This window comes from Procambarus clarkii, chromosome 22, assembly GCF_040958095.1.
Source record: "Procambarus clarkii isolate CNS0578487 chromosome 22, FALCON_Pclarkii_2.0, whole genome shotgun sequence".
Classification (NCBI taxonomy): domain Eukaryota; kingdom Metazoa; phylum Arthropoda; class Malacostraca; order Decapoda; family Cambaridae; genus Procambarus; species Procambarus clarkii.
In genome coordinates, this window is record NC_091171.1 from 48,662,686 (window position 1) to 48,685,167 (window position 22,482).

Sequence of the window (22,482 nt, forward strand, 5' to 3'; positions counted from 1 at the left end):
ATGTGTGTTTCTAGGCTGCATTTGGTGTCAGTCACTATCACCAAGCAGCCTATGTGCCTAGAATTCCTGCTTGGTCATGCTTTCAGGTTTGCAATTGTGCATGAAAATGTACTGTGTATTTAGTACAATATTAGTAAAAACAGTATTTGTTATTGTTCTAAGCAAATAATATAGTGTACATCTTGGTGATATGAATATATTTGAGCATTCTAATGTTCCACACATTTTATTATATAAATTCCTCAAAGGACCCACTACTGAATAATATTGAGCACAGGGGAAGGCACGACATGACCAAATCCCAAAACGCCTGAAAAGGAAACTGGCGAACCAGAAGCCATCAAAGAGCGAATGGAGCCCCTACACACAGTTCACACAGGAGTCAACACCTGCAACAGAGAAACTCCAGTATATTTCAAATGCCTAAATATTGTAGAACAGGGTGATGACCATGAGTGGTGTCTCAAGAGACTTAAATGTGTAGTGAATTTGAAAAATTGGAGATGAAACAAATGTGCAAGGGGAAGTAAAAGTTGTATGAGAAAAAGTTGCGAAAGTAAATAGTTACAGATGATGAAATTCAAGATGGCCACCAGCAATAAGAAAAACACAACAGAGCTGGATTTTGGTGGATTCAATGAGGAAAGTATTAGCATGAGTGGTCTGCACAACAAGTTCCCATAATTGGACATCACTGAAACTATCATGAGGAAGTAATCAAGAAGTTCAGAGAAAGTAATGACCACTTGATTAGCAAAGTATCAAGAGCATGAAGAGCTAGTGAAGAAATTATGCAAGAACAAGAATGACTAAAGCTTAAACCAAAGCCCTCGAGGAGGAAAATAAAGTAGTGAAAATAGCTTCTGGAGAAGTTAAAGAAAATTGAAACATGAATGAATGCAATAGGTTAGGAAAGGAAATTCAACAGGAAAGATAGCTCTTGTCAATACAGATGGAGGAAGATACACAGGAAATAGAACTGGGCAAGAAGGATATGCAACTTCCCTATGCACAAGTGCCCAGAGAAGGACGTAATAGAGGAAACAATAAAGAAAACCAGAAATTGCAGCAATCAGAAAAGCACAGACATTAGACTGGAAGTCAGAAAGGAACTGGCATCAATCCCAAAACGGGTGCTAAACTCAGTCGATCAAAGTCCCTAATAATATTTGGTTGCAGAGAAAAGGAGATAAAATCTAGGTCAGAAAAAGCCACATAAGAAGCAATACTAGTAAATAAAATTGTTGGACTAGTGGAAGGTCTTACATCCAAAGATAATGTTTATGACTGCAGGAGAAATGGCAGATAAGAAAGAGGGAAAATTGACACTTGAGGATCATCCTAACTGGAGCTAAACAGATGGAAGAAGTACTCAGGAATATTAGGAAATTACAAAGTGATATGGAAGGGGAAATTATGGCCATTAAGACGAGATCTTTGAAAGGAAGACAGAGAAGCTGACACTGAATTTCGTAGAAGCAAAATGTCTAAATAAGAGCAGGAATGAAGAAATCAATTATTTTTTCAACACGGTGATAGGGAAGTCTGTGAAATGGTATAAAAAGGCAAACCAACAAAATTACTAGAGAAAGGGGAAGTAAAGAACAAGGGGAGAGGGAACATGTTCCTGAAAACTGCATACACCACCATTGATGGAGTGATACAAATTTCAGGAGCTAAATAATACAGTACAGCTGCAGATGCCAGACATTGTTGTACTCACGAAGACGAAACTCAAAGATGATATTTTAATCCTTCAACAACGGCTATGGAGAAATGGTCATACCCACCTATGCACAAAAATAAAAACCAATTATTTTTCATTATACTGTACTGTAGAATTATTAACTTTATGCAAAATGTAAGAACACAAAAAACCAGTGTTGAATGTAATGAAACGCCATTTTCTGGGCGAGTCCTGGAGGCTTCCCGGAGCTTACCGGGCTGATATGCAAGTACAGTACAGTATTAGACCATGCCAACAGTCCTCCAATGGAATTCTAATGCCTACTGGGGACCACGAGCCAGAACCTGGCCCCCTCAGAGAGGCATAAAGAGCAATGGCCTATGGAAACTCCCATGAGGTTAGAAGCATTCTATGTCTGCAATCGACCAGGTTAGGCACCCAGAAAGGGAGGCATCCCAAAACAGACCCCAAGTGGTAAAACATTGCTACCGAAAGCCAAACTACTCAGCAAAACTCGCCAATCTGAGAACAAGCAAACAAGCATGACGTCACATCTGCCACCAAGCGGCCTACCTGTGCAGTTCCCACCTCCCCAGGAGGGGGAAGGGGGGGCCCCAGACCCTCCTGGTGGCTATCCAATCTCAGTTCTGAGGCTGAATGTCAAAAACACGAAAACTGTCAACTGGGGGGGAGGGAGGTTTGTCGGGAAGCATCTGTGACTCACCCAGAAAATGTCGTTTCATTACATTCAACGCTGTAAGGACAACTAGCCTGACAAGCCAGCTATGAAGCCAAAAAAAGGCTAAAGCAATAGCTGCCTCCAACCAGGAATAATCCAGAAAGGAATGTCTGAAAAATAAGCCATGGCAAAGGAGGCTCAACAAGGATATCCTGCTAAAGAAGGCCCAATGCATGAGCCGAATAGGGCAACACAGCAACATCTTCAACAAGCAACCAGGAGAGGGGTAGCTGGGTAAGGGCATCCAGGCAAGGACTGCTGGGCAAAGGCAGTTAAGCAAAGACCACTGGACAAAAACTAGCTGGGCAGGATTGCCCCAGAGACAGCCATGCAAATACCACCCAAGCAACAGCCAGAAAAAAATCCCGGAAATTACAGTGTGCCTCATTACCTCAGCGTACTTAATTTTCTTCAAGCATTTAGTTGTTTTGTTACACGTCTGCTTTCTGATAGGTTTTTTCCTCTCTCCATTTTATATATAATTATGTTATTTCTTTCAAGGTATTCCATCCATTAAGTTATAACTACCTTCACTATTTCTGGTTGGGCAGGTTAAATACAAGCCAACCACCAAGGAAGGAAATCCTGGCATAAAATTGGAGTGAAATACAAATCCTGGGCATGTGCAAAATTGGTGACATAAGGCAATCATGAAGCATAATTAAAACAAAATACTAACAGCCCGTGGCAGAATTAATGTTCCTGCAATAGCACCACCACTTAGCATAATCCTGAAACATTATGACAGGCCCAGGCAGAGGTACAGGTTTCCAAAGCATGACCAGGCGAGTGAATGAGTGGTTGACTGCCACCTAGGCAGTCAAGTGAAACATGGCAGGTGCATTTACCTCGAGGCAATTGTTATTTGACTTGTTATTTTCAGGTCATTAATTTCTTTCATGCAGTTGGTTGTTTTATTGCTCTTATGCTCTATAGTGGAGTGTTTCTCGGCTTTAGATAGATCTTTGATTCCCAAACTCTCATGGCATATTAGAGAGAGATTTTGGTACTGACTTCCAGAAGCAAGGGTGGGTCTCAGAAGTCTGGTGCAATTTTTATAAGACAAGGCTTGATCAGTGCTTAGCTTAAGGAAGTTACTGAGGGGAGCCCCTCCAGAAGGTCTAACTAACAACAAGGACTTGAATACTAGATGATCTGGACTGTAGTTCGTAACTCAACCAAAGTAAGCACTTGACTTACCTTTCCCTTGGCATCTTGTTTATCCTGGGATGGCATAGAAGAGGGGTGAAAAGTAAAATTATCTTGTTGGCAAAATCAATTGTTTATTATTTATGCACTATAAATATTTGGCCATCTAAAACTAGTTTTTTTATGCAACAAAATTTTGAAAAAAAGAATAAATCATTACGTAAAATGCAATGCCCATTTTTTAGTAGTACCTCAGTAGCTCTTCATAGCCTTATGCACCAAACGTGTTAGGAAAGATACACAACCATCATGCTCTAGCTGGATTCAGACACAAGAAAACAAATATAGTACCATTGAAACATATCACTTAAAACTATCTACAAGCAAAGCTTGAAGACTCAAAAATTACCAACGTGGCAGGGAAGGAAGTTCACTTTTCTCCTTGAAGCATTTAATTAACAATCTATTGCAAGACATAAAAAGTAGAAACCTGGAGCTACCAGTGTAGCACACACAATGGCATTTCATTTTACTAAACATTTTATCTCTGAGCAAGTGCTACATAGCCTCCTTCCCCCAGTTAAATTAAATGAGGTAGGACAATGGGACATCAGAGGAAACTGGTTACATAGGACATAAGGACGTTCTCATTCCCTATACGGATGGTTGGCAAGTGTAATGCATTGATGGAAGAGATTGTTAAAGCCAATTCCATCCACAATTTTAAAAAGAAATACAATGAAAATGTTAATATTGATTAATGTTGTATAATTAGTGCACTAGGAATAAATGGCCACAAGGCTAATAAAGAGCTAGATCTCACTTGCCCTATAGTCACTAATAAGTAAACGCTGATAGGTAAGTAATATAGGAGGTAGAAAAAAAAAACAGCACAATGTGTTTAAAATGCTTCTTTCTGCTGAGGCCTCAGCGATTCCCTGTTACTAGCCACTCTGAATGGAGTGGAAGTCACACCTTTTGAGTCACAATAGACCCTTGTGTATTATTAAAAGCCTTCCTGGTACCAGAGTCCAAAATCAAGCCCCATCAAAGAGGAGCTGAGAGCAGAAAATTTTGGATTATCCTCACCAGGAAAAACATTCACTGGAAAGAGAGAGAAAAAAAAAACACAAGGCAAATCTAAATACTGTAACTTAGAAAATGAGCTGCTCTGTAGGTTACCCTCCAGTAACAGTGTGTAGTGCACTACTGTAGTGTGACCTACAGTATAGTGACCTTACTCCAGCGCTGCTTCCCACCACTAGATGGCAGCAGGGTCGGATTAAGGTACTGAGTTTTAGGGGCTGCAACCCAGGGCCTCTGCCAGTAGAATAGCCTGAATTTATTCCAGAAATTCTTCACTTCAGGAACTTTGTTAGGCAATTTGATGAATTTAGTCATGAGAGTGAACTACTAGAAGCTTCTGATGTCTAAATTCTTATAGTAAACAACTGATTAACTTCTTCTCTCCCTAATGTTAAAATAGCACTGCAGATTTACTTGTGTCTAATGATAACTAATGCAACTGGAGAGAGAAGTTTCTTCAAGATGAAACATCTTAAGAATGTACACAGAATATGTTAGCCTTGCAAAAATAAATAAAATTTTCTTTAATGTTTTCTTTCTTAAAATATTACTGGGTGCTTGACAGTACCTGTACCCCAGAGGCCTACAAAATCTTAATCCGGCCCTGGGTGGCAGTATTGGGAGCTCACGGATCAGCCAGTGTAGCTAGTCAGTCATTGGGCGACCAAAGGTATAAATCTGATGCACCTGAAAAAATGGGAGGGAGGGTGAGCCCAGAGAGCCAACGAGGATACACCAAAAGAGCCATTTCATTCCATACTAGTTTTCTAGAGGAGCTCCTCAAAGGCTCCCTGCTACTATATCCACCACAGAGTATGAAACAAAATGGGAAACTCACCGGAGGCAGAGGAGAGCAAAAGCCAACTGCAGTACTTCTTAACCAGGGAAAATCAATGACAGACAATCTTACTGAACACCACACAAGTCTGGCATGGCCCACGGCACATTAACTTGGTAACAATCTGCCAAAAACCCCAACACCAGAGAGACCCCTCAAAAGCAGCAGATATCAGCAGCATATGCTAGATTGGCCAAAATAAGAACTGCCTTTAGAAACTTGTGTAAGGAATCGTTCAGGACCTTGTATACCACTTATGTCAGACCAATCTAGGAGTATGCAGCTTTAGCCTAGAAAGGTTTAACCAAGTTAAACACAAAACAAAGTTAGAGAAGATTCAGAGGTACACCACCAGACTAGTCCCAGAACTGAGAGGAATGAGCTACGGGAGCTAAACCTCATGTCCCTGGAAGACAGAAAAGTAGGGGAAGACATGATAACCACCTACAAAGTTTTCAGGGAAATTGACAGGGTGGACAAAGACAAACTATTTAGCATGGGTGGAACATGGACAAGGGAACACAGGTGGAAACTTAGTACCCAGATGAGCCACAGAGACATTAGAAAGAATCTTGTCAGTGTCAGAGTAGTTAACAAATGGAATATATTAGGCAGTGATGTGGTGGAGGCAGACTCTATACACAGTTTTAAATGTAGATTTGATAAGAGCCCAATAGGCCCCAGAATCTGTACACCAGTTGATTGACAGTTGATAGGCAGGACCAAAGAACCAAAGCTCAACCCCCTGCAAATACAACTAAGTGAGTACAACTAGGTGAGTACAGAGGGTGAACCACAGGATGGCTAGACTTAATGATACTGAATACAACCAAGAACACTGGGTCAACAAACCAAACATGTCACCAGGAGCATCTCAACTGGCATGACAGACTTTGAACAAAATAAAGGCACAGATTTGGACAATGGGTCAGAATGGCTAGAAACCACAGTCTAGCAGGGCACTAAGGAGCCAGAGGGTTCACCCCTGCCAGTAAACATTTCCAGTCTGCACAACACCAGGAGCAACAGCCAAACCAAAGATATAAAACGAACTCCCACCAATTCCAGTTCGGCTAAAAAAGCAGCCAATGAGCAAGACTTGCAATTAAGAAACAGAGCCACATAGAATGGAAGGCATTAGTTCCAGGCTGAGGTGAAGAGGTCTGCTTTGAGAAACCCAAACAACTTGCAAAGCCAACTGAAGGATGAATTGGCAGAAGTCCACTCTGGAAATGGGACAGAAATGAGAAACTGTCTGCAAAAATGTTAGACACACCCCCACACATGAACCACACAGAGCCAAACCCAGAGAACCCAAAATACGAGGTACTCACAGAGTCCAACTCCACAGAGGAAAGGACCAAAGCAATCCTCTGCATTTCAGGCAATAAATCACAAGAGAGCATCAGAGTGCAACCCATCCTTAAACCAAGTCCTTGAGGTTGCCATCATCATGAGGTTGCATCCAGGGGTCGACCCCAAAGAAGCATTCATAAATTTTAACATGTGGTTCATTCAAACAGGAATTTTCTCAAATATAAATTATTATTTTATATTACCATATTGTACATATTTAGGCACTGGCTAGGTTAGGCTAGGTGTTTAGGGCCTGTTGGCGATTATTTGTATTTGTAGTACACGGCGGGTGAAGCATTTAAGCGTTGTGGTTCGAACAAAATTCGTCAGTGAAGCACTTGTTCCGGAAGTGTTCGAACGTCATCAGTTGTGAGTTGTGTGTAAACTGTTTTTCATTCATAAACAGGGGGTTTGGTGGATGTATGGAATGGACTTTGGGATGGACTTTGAAGCCTGAAGTGGACTTTGGGGTCTTTGTTTAGAGGACGGGCTGCAGAGTGGAGCCAAATCATAAAGCCCAAAGAGAGACGAACATGCGGCAGAGCCTGTCACACCAACATGAGGTTGCAAACTGTACTCTGTACCCAATGAATAGGACCGACCCAGCAGCCCTGACCCACTTGGTGAGCACTGGTCACAGAGCCCCTACCCTGGACTGAGGCATATATAAACAGGTTGAGCATCAGAGGAGGAAGGTACCAGGTACAATCCAGGCACAGGACCAAGCCCCAATAAGCCTGAAGTGGAAACCAGCCAACCAGAAGCCATCAAAGGGCCAGTGGAGTCTGTGTCCATCAGTCCCAAAGGAGGTGAAAGAGACAGAACAGAAGGAACCAGTACAGCATCCAGGTCTTATCCAACACCAGCCGAAGATGTGCATTCAAGTGGAGCAGAACTGCATGTGACAAAGAAAGGGAAGCCGACTGAAAATACCAGAAAAGGCCTAGTCGGGTCCGAACTTGGGATGGAACCGACCAGGTCTTCCTTATGTTTACAGACTGGCTGGGAGCCCAAACCAGCCAGTTATAGAGGTAGGCTAAAAACACAAACCCCCAAGAAACAAAGATAGGAAACCACCACACATCAAACCAGGTGAAAACTCAAATAGCAGAACAAGACTCAAAACCAGCAATGAAGATGCCCTACCATGAACCCTAATCATTCCCTGAACCAAGGGATGAATAGGGACATGCTAAGAAGCATTCCTCAGGGCCAGGGATAACATCCAAGCATCCACTTGTAGAAGAATCAGGTACTCACCTAATTGTGCTTGCGGGGGTTGAGCTTTGTCTCTCTGGTCCCGCAAACTGTCAATCAACTGGTGTACAGATTCCTGAGCCTACTGGGCTCTATCATATTTACATTTGAAACTGTGTATGGAATCAGCCTCCACCACATCACTGCCTAGTGCATTCCATTTATTAACTACTCTGACACTGAAAAATTCTTTCTAACGTCTCTGTGGCTCATCTGGGTTGTCAGATGGGGCTGACACCTGGGGCTCAGGTGGGGCTGTCTGAAGGTAGTCATATGGAAGGACACCCACAGCAAAGCAGAGATTAACTTGACCACCTGAGTCTAACCACTCTACAATGACCGAGAGGAGCTGTAATCACCTAGTTGTGCTTGTGGGGGTTGAACTTTGTCCCCTTGGTCCCTCTCTCAATGTGAGGTATCTTGCTGGCCCTGGACCGTTAACACCAAAGATTTAATATCTTTTGTCATCAAACCCACTGCAGCAGTGGTGGTGGTTGAAGACCACTACCACTGCTGCAGGCCCTGGAAAATCCAAGCACTGAGAGTCCAAGAGCCGGAAAAATGAGTCGGATAACCTCCACCTCCCCACTGCTCTGCCAAAGGGGGCAGACTGAAAAGGGGCTTCTATCACAAGAATGACGATAAATAACCCATTTGGTTATTAACCCCTTCAGGTTAATAACCAAATGGATTATTAACAAAAAGGGGTTAAAGCCACTTGTGGAGCACAACATCAAGGTACTGCACCACTTAAATGACTGACTAGCTACACCAACTGATCTATGAGCTCCTGGTGCAGCAACACCAAGTGGAAGCGAACACCTAGTAACAGTGAGCAGCTGCTATTAGGTATAGTAATGAACAACCTAACTAAAAGAATGCTCATTTTCCGAGTTGTTTAGGTTTGCCTTGCTGTTGTCACTTGTTTAACTCAACCTTTCTGTTGGGGTGTTTTCTCGATGAAGGTAATCGAGGATCCAATGCTTTCTACACCTCTCTAAGGGAGCCAGGTTGTGGCGTCTGGTTCCCGGTAGACTTCCAACGGGTCAGAAGGGTCACCTATCATTCTATCATCTAAGGCTCCACACCTATCAAGTGTGACTTGATAGGTATGGAGCTGTCCAGAGCAGCTGGCAACAGGAAGCAACCAAGTTGACACTCCAGAAAAACAGAATGACTTACCTGAGGAACTAGAAGATAAGATAAGGGGCTCCAGCATGGTAAAGGCCAATGCTATGCCAATGACAGTCACCTCCGATGCAACCCACTAGCCATGAAGAGTCAAAGATACTGCCATTTTCAGGCTGAAAATAATGCTGTTAAGCTGCACCTTTCCTCTTAGAAAGGAGGGTGCTTACCCTCCTTTCTAAATGTGACGAAGGATAAGCACTGGACTGACTCAGCCAAAGACAAAAGACAGTGACATGGCATGCCGACAAAGAGGACAAAGAGCATGCAATTCCCTAACATGGAAGCCTTCAGTTAAAGCAAGGAAGGTGTTACCTTGAAAGTAACATTTAATGAAGGAGAAACATGAACATGGGGAGAGGCGATGAAATCTATGATGGCATCCAGAGACTCGTGGGTCCAGAGGAAAATGTGCAGGATGAAGATGGAAGAATGCCCCAGCAATTGAAATAAAAAGAGGTGAAGAAAAATCTAAACCAAAATCTAAAAGCAGAGGTTCATAGTACCAACCTAGAAGATATGACAGTACATTATTTATACAAAATAAGTGATGCTCTTAAATAACCCTGGCAAAGAGACATCAAACAGGTAACCAAGTGAGATTAAATCTACCTCAGTAAGGACACGCTCACACTGATACCAGGAAAACTCTATAAATTAAAAGCCTGCTTAGTCACCTTTCTCTCATTCAAGAGATGAGAGAGCAGGATTAAAAATGCCAGACTATGTAGATAGGCAAACGATCTATTTATGTTCTCCCACTCATCATCCGAGGAGATAAAAAATTCAGAAAGGCACCTGAAGTGTGCAAAGAGAGAGAAGAGTAGGGAATCAGGAAGCTGAAAGAATATCACAGCCAACAAAGCTCTCCGTTTGAAGCAATGTAATACACCTGTTCAGATAATGAACCACCAGCAAACAAATGGTACTCTGTAACCATTTAACACAGTTTATGAATGTTTAAGATAAATATTTATTATTTTGAAAGGAGATAGTAAAACTATTTTATCAAAAGTTATAGTTATGAAACATTAGCATCTGAGGTGTTCCCCTTTCCTTACTTACTCTTATATTTAGCGCTCATATTAATTCTCATTTGCTTTGGGTAAGAATCTTGTACTTACGCTTGATCATGATTCCCCTAAGCCAATGCTACAAGACTTAGGTTAACTTCTGACCATCTCCGGGATGCAATTCACAACAAATGTTAAACTCCTGGGTATCTATTTACTGCTATGTGAACAGAGGTATCAGGTTAACCCTTACTCTGCTACATCTTGGGCTGTAAATGTGGGTATAAGCTGGGGCTGGGCAAAAAAATATTTGAATTATGTGAAATTAATATTAAATGTTAAATAAATCTCCAACTTATTGGCTTCAGCGTCGTGAAAGTTTCATCCCAATATTTTCAGACATGGATTTTAGACAATTTTTTTTTTAAAAGAATGTTTGTTGATAAGGAGAACAGCTCCTATTAACTGGAACTGAGGGATAATGCAGTAATAAGGAGATGCAAGCACCTGTCCGATGCACAAAGAAGAAGAATAGTAGTTAGAAGTGTCCACAAAGTGGATATGCAGCTGATGCCTTTATAGCATTGCTGAGTAATACATAACACCAATAATACTGAGTATGTTATTATGCTCTATTTTGTTATATATCATACAAATACATTGTCCAATTGTGATATCTGTTACTTTCAACAATGTCCACAATTTTTTTTTTTTCAAAAAAACTTTCAAGCTTGGCAACAAGTTCCTTTCTGGGGGAACCCCCTCGGCTCCCCGGAGCTATCCGGGATGATATGAATGTATTAGACCATGGTATCAGTCAAGCGAATTGAGTTCTTAGAATTTCAAACTCTATTTTCTTCGTCTCTTTAGGTTGTTTTGATGATTAGGGACCAGTTTAGAGTTTTTTCACTTATATAAAGTATACATCTCTATCCCTAAATAATTATAATTATCCCTATATTTTTGGGGGGGGAGGGGGGGGGGGGTATTTTTTCTTGACTTCATTCCAACACATATTGACCTACAACTTTCACATATTCGAGTACGAATGCCAAAAAATGTTTATTAAAACATACAAGTAAATCAATGAATTTGAACTACCTTATACATTGTCGATAACTTCAACTTTAATTATCTCTAAAACTAAAGTTTCAACTTTGAGTCAGCTTCAAAAAATCCAGTTTCTGACCGATTCTCACCATTTTTACATATAATTTGCGCAGCTGTCTACAATTTGTTCTACAATCCTATTAGAATGGATTTTTCATAAGCCCTAAACGTTTGGAGTTATAAATTTTGCTGTCTGAATTTGGTGCATATTTCTAATGCCATATTAAAAAATTTTTTTACAGTAAACTAAACTGAAAATCTATATTTTAAATCTATTAAAATGAAGATCATATACTATTCTGAGAGCATAATAACACTTAATGAACAATTGGTGATATTTAATATTTTTGCAGCTGATCTGAAAACCTAAAATTTTCAATATTAAATTTTATAATTATTTTTAATTTTCTTGTTTTTCAAATTACGTTGGTGATCATTTAGACACAGTTGGAGCATTTGCCTAGTAGATTATGCACAAAAAATTGTAAAGTGTTAGAGCAAGTTTGAAAATTTAACTTACGTACCATCGGGTCCAGTCGATGCCATGTACGATATGTACACCATGTGCAGCTTAAGGGTTAAAGGAAATGTGCCCAACCATTCTGTGATATATAGCCATCAGCTGATAAGATGATGATGTCCAGAATGGCATTCCTATCCTCCACACTAGCTATTCTGAATGAAAATAGGATTTAGTCAGCAACTTACTCTAGATGTTTCCTCCCCACTAATGAAGACCCGCTGGTAATGAGGACATAATCTGTCTCATCCAACTGAAATTCTTTTTTATCTTCCTCATCCACAGCAGTTTCTGATGGCTCATATTTAGATGTTCGTTCAACAGCCCTGATAAAGAAAAGATGAGAGTACAAATTAAAGCAGTTTCTTAAGAACTCTTCAACAGACAACAGAGATAGGTCATGGAAATGGTAAATATGTAAATTCAGTCACTCAACCAAGTGGAAGAACAATTTTCTATGCCATTTTACTGATTTACACACACTTTTCACAGCAGTGATTTAATAAATATTTTGTCACATATATCCCCCCTCCCTTAGGTATAATTAAAAAACAAAAAACAGCGTTGAATGTAATGAAACGCCCTTTTTGGGCGAGTCCCGGAGGCTCCCCAGAGCTATCCAGGCTGATAGGGATAGTCCTAACTTTTGGCATTAGTCGATGTGGGCGAGTTCTAGGCCTACCAGGGACCACGGCCAGAACCTGGCCCCCTCAGAGAGGCACGAGGAGCATTGGGCCATAGAAATGCACATGTGATTCTGGAGCATTCTATATCTGCAATCGACCGGGACAGGCACCCAGAAAGGTAAGCACCTCAAAACAAACCCCCTATTCTGGTGAAACCAATGAAAATAACGAAACAAGAAACAAGAACTCCCCCAATTGAAACGAGCAAACAAGCATAACGTCACATGAGTCGCGCCGCATGTCTGTGCAGCTCCCCCCTCCCCGGGAGGGGGATGGAAGGAAGCCCCAGACCCCCGCGCCGGCGATCCACACCTCAGTTCCGAGGCTGGATATCCAAATACACGAAAACCACCGACCAGAGGGAAGGAGGGTTGCCAGGGAGCCTCTGGGACTCACCCTGAAATGGCGTTTCATTACATTCGACACTGGTTTTCTAGGGGGAGCCCCTACGGCTTCCCGGTGCCTACTTCACCAGAGACTAAAGAAAAAAGGGGACTTACCCAGGAGGCGGTCGGTGCTCCACAACTCAACTCGAAGTCGAGACAGGCTGCAGCCGCCGACTCAAAGTGACACAGACCCGACTAGATCCAGGAATGTTAACAAGGTAGCATACAACCAGGACCCTTTTGACTGCCAAAAACCCCATGCCCGAATGTCAGCCCAGGACATGTTCCCAAAGATGGCAGCAAGAGCTGCAAACTTAGGAACGTCATGGGCCATGGGGATAGACCGTAGGCTGACTAGACTTAATAACCCTGCAAACGACCTGAGAGACCCATACCTGCAAACAGGGAAGAAGGGAAACTGGATCAACCCAAAGCGCATCCCTACAAACAGAAGCCGTGGTGCGCAAAATAATAGCGAAGGGCCGCAACCGGACTCAACACATAATGCACCCCCGGCCTGACCAACCAAGCATGAACAACTCAGGGACCCCTCCGGAAAAGCAGCAGTCTCATTCTTTGCCAACAAGAAAAAGAGCCTTCGTAAAACAATCCTGAACCGAAAGGGCCACAACAATCTGAGGAGAAGAGAGATAGGAGAAAACACTGTCTAAAGACCAGGGACGGTTCAGGCGGCGCATGAGCAGGATAGAGGTGAAACAACCCACGAGACAGCTTGTGAAACAGTGCAGAAATAACATTTATACCAAAAGCAAGCTAAAGTGGCCAGCACTACACGATACGAGGCAACAGTATTCGGCATAAGATGACGGTCCCTGGAACAACACCAGAGAAAGAACACCACCACCCGAACCAAAAGCGAAGTACAACAACGAAGAGTAAAGAGAAACAGAAGATCGCCAGGAAACTTAATTCTGCCACCGAGACGAAGCCCACCAGGGTTGACACCATCAATGAAGACACCTGATCACCATACAAATGGTGATAAACTCGAGTCAAAAATACCAATGCAAAGACTCGAGGAGAAGAGCAAATCACTCTCGTAACGGACCAGGCCGATCTTCTGAAAGAGGCGGAGCCGTGGAAAAACCTCCGGGTTCGGACACCGGGCAAGCAGTGCCTGAAACCATGGCTGAGCCAGCCAACCATGGGCCAAGAGGATTACTCGCCCCTGGTAAGTCTCCAAGCGAGCCAGGACCGGAGCAACAGCTGAACTGGGGAAAAGAGGTACAGAACCCCCCACCCCGACCAGTCCTGCCGAAAGGCGTTCATCATGACAGTCTCGCAGTCAGGTAATTACTACTTCACTGCTTTGCACAGTGCAGTGGTAAATTAAATGCAAGTCATTGGAAAGTAAGCTATATAATTAAAACTAATATTGATGAGGACTTATGACACTACATTTTTGTCGAGAAAATTTAAATCTCAAAACATTTTTAGATATTTTTTGCACTTCTTCCTTTTACAGTATCTGCTTTGCTGAAGAAAATTTACAATAAAAAATTAACTATACTTTCAACACAGAAATACCTACATCTTAGAAGCAATACATACAATACACTAAGTTGGCGATGAAGTTTCAGTTTTGTCTTCAATTTGCTCGATTGGAAACTGTGCCACTTCATAAGGAGCTGATATTTTATTGACCCTGGTAGAGTCCTCTGCTTCCATCATTGCTTCAATGTCCTTGAGGGTTTTGTCAACATGGAACCCACTGTGGTCAAAGACTGGACTCTCACTACCTGCAACAATTTTTATTTTATTAGTTGGCTAAAACACACAACTGTACACATGTTGAAAGTACAGTAAGCATCAAAATTGCACTTTCAACAGCAATACACCTGGCTACAATATGGGCACCAATGAAAAGTAAGGTGTGTGTAGGGAAAGATCGTAATAGTGTGTAATTACTTAAGTGTAGTTACAGTATGAAAGCTACTCTCGTGGTGGCCCGTCTTCCCAGTACTCTTTGTCGTATAATGCTTTGAAACTACTGACAGACTTGGGTACCAGGTTGACCCCAGGCACCAGTGGGTACCCCATCTATAGTAATACACAGTGGAACTTCTATACTCATCATTAATCCGTTTCTGACAAATATGGAAACTGACGAATATGTTAACACTTTATCCACTTTCAAGCTTGGCAACAAGTTCCTTTCTGGGGGAGCCCCTTCGGCTCCCGGAGCTATCCGGGATGATATGAATGTATTAGACCATGGTATCAGTCAAGGAAATTGAGCTCTTAGGCCTACCGGGGACCTCGAGAGAGACCCTGGCCCCCTCTGAGAGCCCCGTGTAGGTGGAAGCATTCTATGTCTGCCATCGACCGGGTCAGGCACCCAGAAATGAAGGCACCCCAAAACAACCATATCTGGTAAAAAATTGCTACTGAAAGCCGAGCTGTTGGACAGAACTTCCCAAACGAAAAACGAGCAACAAACATGATATCACGACCATCACCACGCCGCTGTCTACACAGCTCCCCTCTCCCCGGAAAGGGAAAGGGGGAGCCCAGAACCCCCTATCCACCCCCAGTTCTCTGGCTGATGTGAAACCTGGTGGTCGTGTGACTCTGGCACCAGACGATTTCCATTGCTGTGCCTTGTGATATGGTCCTGTCCTGTGGCGGTGTGTGAGCCAGGAGTAATATCACAAGTATTCTGGCTGCATGCGCCTAGCGTTACCTTCCCTAGGTGCCCTGTAAGTACTGCCCTTGTGGCTTGGGGTTCCCTTCCTCAAGTAGCTTAGGGTCTGCCTCCGTGGGGTCTTTTGCTACTCGGTGATTGCCTGCCCTTGGAGTCAGCTGGGGTGTTTCATGCACCACTGTTGTCTCTGAGTAGGAAGTAATTTTGTCACTGGTAGGGGCGCAAGGTACTGTGCAGCTAGTTTTTCTCATATATAGCGGCCAGCTCTGTTCTGCCTGGGTCGTTGTCCTCTTGCAGGGTTTTTCTTTTGTTTTTCTGCCTGGTGGGGGTCTGCCCTTGTTGTTGATACCTCTTATAAATATTTGGTGGCCCTCTACTAGGTCCCCGTGAGTGTACACGTCCCGGGGGTTCAGCTATTAGTAGTTCGCGGCACCGGTTAGCAGTACCTTGCCTGGGCTACCCTTAGCAAAGCATCTAAGGGCCCTGGAAACCCCCCATTGGGATTAGTGGTTCAATGTATGTGTCCCCTGGGTCCCATCTTGCTTTGTGCAAGTTTGAAGGTTGCTCTGTCCCCTTGTCTCAGGGTGACAATCACCAGTTGTGCCTTCATCATGCTGCCTGTTGAGTCAGTGACACCATCGACCCGGAGTTCTGCAAGTGGTGTTCCTTGCTTGTACTCCAGTTCACCCAATTCGCTGATCTTGATATTCGGGTGCAGGCACCTTCTGCATTGCATGCACATTTTAGATTGCTGCAGTGCGCTAGGTTGTTTTATGAACCGGATGCCTCGAGACTGCCCCATTTGGTTATAGGGACCTGGACTTGGGAGGCTTTAGTCGCCTCAACTTTGATTTCGTCCGCACCCTCTTGTCCTTCCCCTGCTGTTGTTCGTCCTGTCCTTCCCCCTTGCACCCGACTCCAAGCTTGGGGGGCTTGGGCCCCATTTGACCTTGCTTGGGTTTTGGTACCCACTGAGTGGGGCTTGTTTTTGCAGGGAAGGGGTGGGGTTTTCTTATCCCCCCCCTCCCTGTACGAGTTTGATACGTCAACCCTCTCCCCAGGTTCGGGGTTGAACCCTGGAACCCCCAAGTGTTCCCGGGTCCCTTTGGGTACTTCAGTCCCTTCCTTCCGGAGGTTTTCGGCCTCCCGCATCCCACCCCATGAGGTGTGGGAGGCCATTGCGGCTGACTTCCTGCACGACCTGGATTACGCCTCGATAATGGATTCTACCTCTTTTGAGTTCGGTTCTTCCTTTCTCATTGGGTGCGTTACAAGATTCTGGAGTCGTCCTGGTTGGCAGACTGTCCTATCTTTTCGTTGGGGGCATGGCATACGTTCTGTCGGTCCCACACGCTTGAGTGGCAAGAGGCCTTACGGTTGTTCAGCTTTACCTGGAGGGGTGAATTTGAACACCTCAATGCATGTTTGTTCATCCCTGCCCTTCCTTTGGCAGCTTCTCGTGCAAGTTCGCCCTTTCGGCAACCCTGGTAGCTGAGGACTTGCATGCCCATGGCCATTTGGCTACAGTCCTTCATTTCTTTTCCCCCTTCTCAAGCTGCCTTCGAACTGGCTTGAGGAGGATGTGAAGGTGCTGGGTGCCGATCCTGAGTCTGATGCACTGGTCTCGGCGGTGAGGGCATCGGCTGCTCTGTTGAAGCTATTTGTGTCGATCCTGCGGGAGGCAGTGTCTCTAGAACATAAGAATAAAGGTAACTACAGAAGGCCTATTGGCCCATATGAGGCAGCTCCTATTTATAACTACCCAATCCCACTCATATACATGTCCAACCCACGCTTGAAACAATCAAGGGACTCTGTTCTTTGATTTTCATCTCTCGTGTCATCAGGCAGTGCTAGCTCAATCCTTGGAATCCGCTTGGCCCGTGGCTCTTAGGTTTTCTATGCCTTTTTGTTCTTTCCTGTTTACAGAGTCTGCGGTGGTGCAGTATTTGCAGGCAGCAGATTTTAGTTGTCGTCTCATGTCTAATTTGTTGGTTTTCCAGGGGGGGGGGGCTCTTCCTGGAAGGGTCGTGCCAGGGCTCGGGGTTCCACCCGTCGTGGTAGGCCAGTAGTGCCAGTTTCAGAGTGTTTTTTTTCAAAGCCGGCACAGCCTTCGGAACCGAAGATGACTGGTAGGCATGGTGATCGCTCTGGTCATAAGTCAGCTTTTCGTAAGGGGTATCGGTCCTTTCACGGTTCATCCCATTGACGGGGCGATGGTGGGAAAGCTCGCGCTGTTTGCTCACACCTGGTTGTTTCTTGCGGCCTGCACTGGAGTTAGGTGGACCCTCCTACTTCGGGAGGTTCAGGGCTGGCGGGGCAGGCCTCTTCTCCTGCACTCTTTAGGGTCATTTTGAAGTGGGTTCGCTTGGGCATAGTCGAAACATCTTTGTCCCTCAGGTGAATTTCCCACCTGTTTCCGGTTCCAAAACGGGACTGCGCGGACCTGTGGTTCATTCTGGACTTGTCCCATCTCAACCCCCTGCGTCTATTGCCCTCCTTTTGGATGACAACTTTGTCTCTGGTCCATCTTCTTTTGGAGAGCCAGGCGCTTGGATGGTGTCCCTGGACCTCCAGGATGCGTATTGGCACATCCCGATTCATCTGGGGTTCAGGGACTGGCTTGGTTTTGTTGTGGGGCATCAGGCTTACCGCTTTCGTTGCCTCCCGTTTGGTTTGAATCTGGCACCTCGTGTGTTCACATGCCTTAGCCGGGTCACGGCGTCTTCGTCTCTTAGGGGTTCGGATTTTGGCCTACTTCGACAACTGGCTGGTATGGGCTCCCAGCCGGTATGCGTGTCTGCTCGCCATGAATTTGGTTCTTTTCCAGCTCACCGGGTTCGGGTTCCTGGTGAGTTGGAGGAAGTCCCATCTGGTTCATTCTTGGATTCAGTGTTGGCTGGGTCTTGTGTGGGACTCTCGGAATGCTTCCTTGTGGAGGCTCTGCTGTGCTGTGGTTGAACCTTCAGCCGTTTCTGGAGGGCCCCCAAACCCTCAAGCAGTTGCTTGAGGGTTTGAGCGGGAGTCTGAACTTTGCAGTGCTGGATGGTGTCCCTGGACCTCCAGGGCTGGATTTGGCTTCATTGGCTGTCCTGGTTCCTTTGGGGGGACGTCCCTTTCGCCTTTCTTGCGATCATTGGGTTCGACCAATGGGTGCCTGGCATCGGCTGCTGCGTTGCTGGCTTCCTCTTCGGGTTTTTCGTGGTTCAACGACTTGGAGTCTACCCAAACCCTCGCTTGATGTGTTCACGAATGCGTAGTCTCTTGGCTGGGGCTTTGTGACCAGTGCTCACCAGGCCGGTCAGGGGCGGTGGGGTCTGTCCCTCTGTTGGGCCCACAGCACGGTGCGGGAGTTCGTGGCTGTGTGAATGTCTCTCAGGAGGGTTTGGGTCCTCTCGGATTGCTCCCCAGTGGTTCATTGCCTGAACAACGGGGGTTCGATGTGGTCCTTGGCTCTTTGAGGCTGGTAGCTTTGGGTGACTCATCTGCTAGGTTATCGGGGTTTGGCTCTCCTGCTGGGTTCATGTTTGGGTGGTGTCCAACATCCTGGCCGTTCACGTTTAGAGGGTGTCCAACATCCTGGCAGACGGCCTGTCACAGTTCATCTCTGTCCACGGAATGGACGGTCGACGTCGACTCGTTCAGTTGGCTCTGCCGGACGTATGGGCTCCTGGAGGTGGACCCCTTTGCATCGGTGTACTCGAAGTGTCTCCCAGTATATGCGGCGCCCTACCCGGACTGCAAGGCCATCGGGGTCGATGCCTTCAGGCAGGACTGGTTGAGGTGGAGGTTACCTGTACCTCTTCCTCCCGGTTCTGCTGTGGCTCCAGGTCCTGGCTCGCTTGGAGACTTACCAAGGGATGGTAATCTTGTTGGCCCCTTTGTGGCTGGCCCAGCCTTGGTTTCAGGCGCTGCTTGCTTGGTGTCCAAATCCGGGGGGTCTTCCTGCAGCTCTGCCTCTTTCGGCAGATCAGGTCAGTCCGTTACGTGGCTGGCTCGATCTTCTCCTCAAGTCTTCGTGTCTGGTCTTTCTGATGAGGGTCTATCACCATTTGTATGGTGAGCAGGGGCTTCGTTGATGGTGTCCCACCTGCGTGTTTCGCCTCGGCAGCAGTATAAAGTTTCCTGGGAGTCCTTTCATTATTTCTTGTCCCTCCGTAGGTTTTCTTATATTTTGGATTGGATTGTCTTGTATTTCCATTCTTGGTTGTTTCAGGACCGTTATCTTAAGCCGAATACTATCGCCTCGTATCGTGCGGTGCTGGTGGAGCCGCTTCAGCTTGCATTCGAGGTGAATGTTAATTCTCTGTTCCGCAAACTGCCTTGTGCGTTGTTTCACCTCCAGCCTGCTCATGCACCGCCTGAGCCATCCTAGTCGTTGGACAGGGTGCTCTCTTTTCTCTCTTCTCCTCAGTTTGTTGTGGCCCCTTCATTTCAAGATTATTTTTCTAAGGCTCTTTTCCTGTTGGCATTGGCTTCTGGGGGTCAGATTAAGGAGCTTCATGCTCACCTCCGGCACAGAGGTTTCTGCTCTTTTGGTCATGGTGGTCGGTTTGTTCGTTTGCAGCTGTCTCCTTTTCTGGCGAAGAATGAGACTGCTGCATTCCGGAGGGGGCCCTTGGGTTGTTAATGCTTGGTTGATTGCAGCCGTTGTCTCGACTTCAGGTTGAGGAGCAAGTGGCAACCACCTCCTGGGTAAGTCCCTCTTGCTTTATCTTTGGTTAAGTAGCTCCGAGGAGCCAAAGGGGCTCCCCCCCAGAAAACCAGCGTTGAGTGTAATGAAATGCCATTTTCTGGGCAAGATCCGGAGGCTCCCCGGCAACCCTCACTCCCTCCGGTCGTTGGTTTTGACATCCAGCCTCAGAACTCGGGGTGGATAGCCTGCACGGCCAGGCTGGGGCTCTTCCTTTTCTCTCCCGGGGAGGGGGGAACTGCACAGACAGAAGCGCGGTGACGGTTGTGACATCATGCTCGTTCGCTTGTTTTTTGTTTGGGGAGTTCTGTCCAACAGTTTGGCTTTCAGTAGCAATTTTTAACCAGATAGGTTTTGTTTTGGGTCGTCTACCTTTCTGGGTGCCTGACCCGGTCAATCCTTCCAACCACACCGGGGTTTCTATTGGCCATTGCTCCTGGTGTCTCTCTGAGGGGGGCCAGGTTCTGGCTCGTGGTCCCCGGTAGGCCTAAGAACTCCATTCACTTGACTGATGCCATGGTCTAATACATTCATATCAGCCCGGATAACTCCGGAAAGCCTCTGGGTCTCACCCAGAAAATGGCGTTTCATTACATTCAACGCTGGGTTTTTTCAACTCAGTTGTGGTCCTCACAGCTTTCCTTTTTGGTTGTTTTTCCTCATTAAGCTTTGTTGGGGCTATGGTCACTTCTTTTTACAAAGATAATTGCAAAGAATTGCAAAAAGAACAAAAATTATCAGGAGAAATTAGCAGATGTATGCCCGACACTGCACAAGGCTGAGTGAGTGGGCTTGCTGACTGTGTGATGATTCTGTACTGAGTGGTGGGTAACGAATATGGAAGTACAGTATTGTTTTTGTCATCAAAATGTAACGAATATAGAATCTGATGAATATATGATGTCATGATAAGAGTCATCATAGCCTAGGCTACCTCCAGGTAAGAGTTGTTCCTGGGCATTCCCTCCATAACTGAAGGCATATTCATATCCGGGATAGGATAAATGTGTAAACACATGTGATAAAGAATGTAGAAAATAAATATGAGAGATTGAGAGTCAATAGGATATACAGTATTGTGAGGAGGAAGAATTGAGGCAATGCACTTTCTCCTGTATGAAGTGGAAATTTCCAGAGACCGATAGTCTGGCGATTTCAAAATGAAATGGAGTAGAGAGTCTGGACCGATCACCTTCTTAGGAGACAGTGATGTCATGCCGACGAGACACCCAAGGGCAGAAAATCGTCACTTCACCTCATAGATTCTAGAGTGGCTGGATGCCTTTATCTGTACAGTACCTATTTTCCCAAGCTTGTTTCAGCACCCACGAGATGCCCAAACCAAATTACATCAATATGGGACAACCAGGAAAACGGTGTACTAGAAACTGCTCTTGTTTAATAGTCAGATTCACCAAGATGATGAAGAAAAATGTGCCGAGGGTGTCACATTGCAGCGATCAGGAGATTGACCCACTGAGGCGGCCGTGTGTCATCAAAAAGACGTCGTTCCTCGTTAGTCACACCTCGATAGAAGAGACAGGGATTGGTGCTACAAGAAGGTTACTGTGGCATGGAGTCTACACCGAGGAATACACAGGAGGGGAACGAAGACAACCAGTAGCCAGAGAGGAGTGACTCAGCTACCGACTGAGCCATATATTCCGATAGTGTAATTACCTAAGTGTAATTACAGGATGAGTGCTACGCTCGAGGTGTCCTGTCTCCCCAGCACTTTGTCGTACAACACTTTAAAATTACTGACGGTTTTGGCCTCCACCACCTTCTCACCTAACTTGTTCCAACCGTCTACCACTCTGTTTACAAAAGTGAATTTTCTTATATTTCTCCAGCAGCTTTGTTTCGTGAGTTTAAATCTATGACCTCTTGTCCTTGAAGTTCCAGGTCTCAGGAATTCTTCCCTATCAATTTTATCGATTCCTGTTACTATTTTGTATGTAGTGATCATATCACCTCTTTTTCTTCTATCTTCTAGTTTTTGCATATTTAATGCCTCTAACCTCTCCTCATAGCTCTTGTCCTTCAGTTCTGGGAGCCACTTAGTGACATGTTGTTGCACCTTTTCCAGTTTGTTGATGTGTTTCTTAA

The 22,482-nt window shown here is 45.0% G+C and overlaps 1 protein-coding gene across 13 annotated transcripts in view; it reads right to left on the reverse strand.

The window, feature by feature from the left end:
- Nucleotides 1-22,482, reverse strand: part of AMPdeam (AMP deaminase) — a 150,722-nt gene that overhangs the window by 62,476 nt on the left and 65,764 nt on the right. For 2 of the 13 annotated variants that reach the window (XM_069329012.1, XM_069329011.1), the window contains exons 1-3: nt 14,588-14,772; nt 12,132-12,269; nt 3,627-3,650 (exon numbers count right to left, since the gene is read on the reverse strand). The exons of 7 other annotated variants lie outside the window; for them this stretch is intronic. The gene's annotated coding sequence lies outside the window, so the exon portion shown is untranslated. Of the gene's footprint in view, nt 1-3,626; nt 3,651-5,229; nt 5,349-12,131; nt 12,270-14,587; nt 14,773-22,482 lie in introns of those variants that run through there. 4 more of the 13 variants (XM_069329013.1, XM_069329010.1, XM_069329009.1 and 1 more) reach the window with 2 other exon arrangements.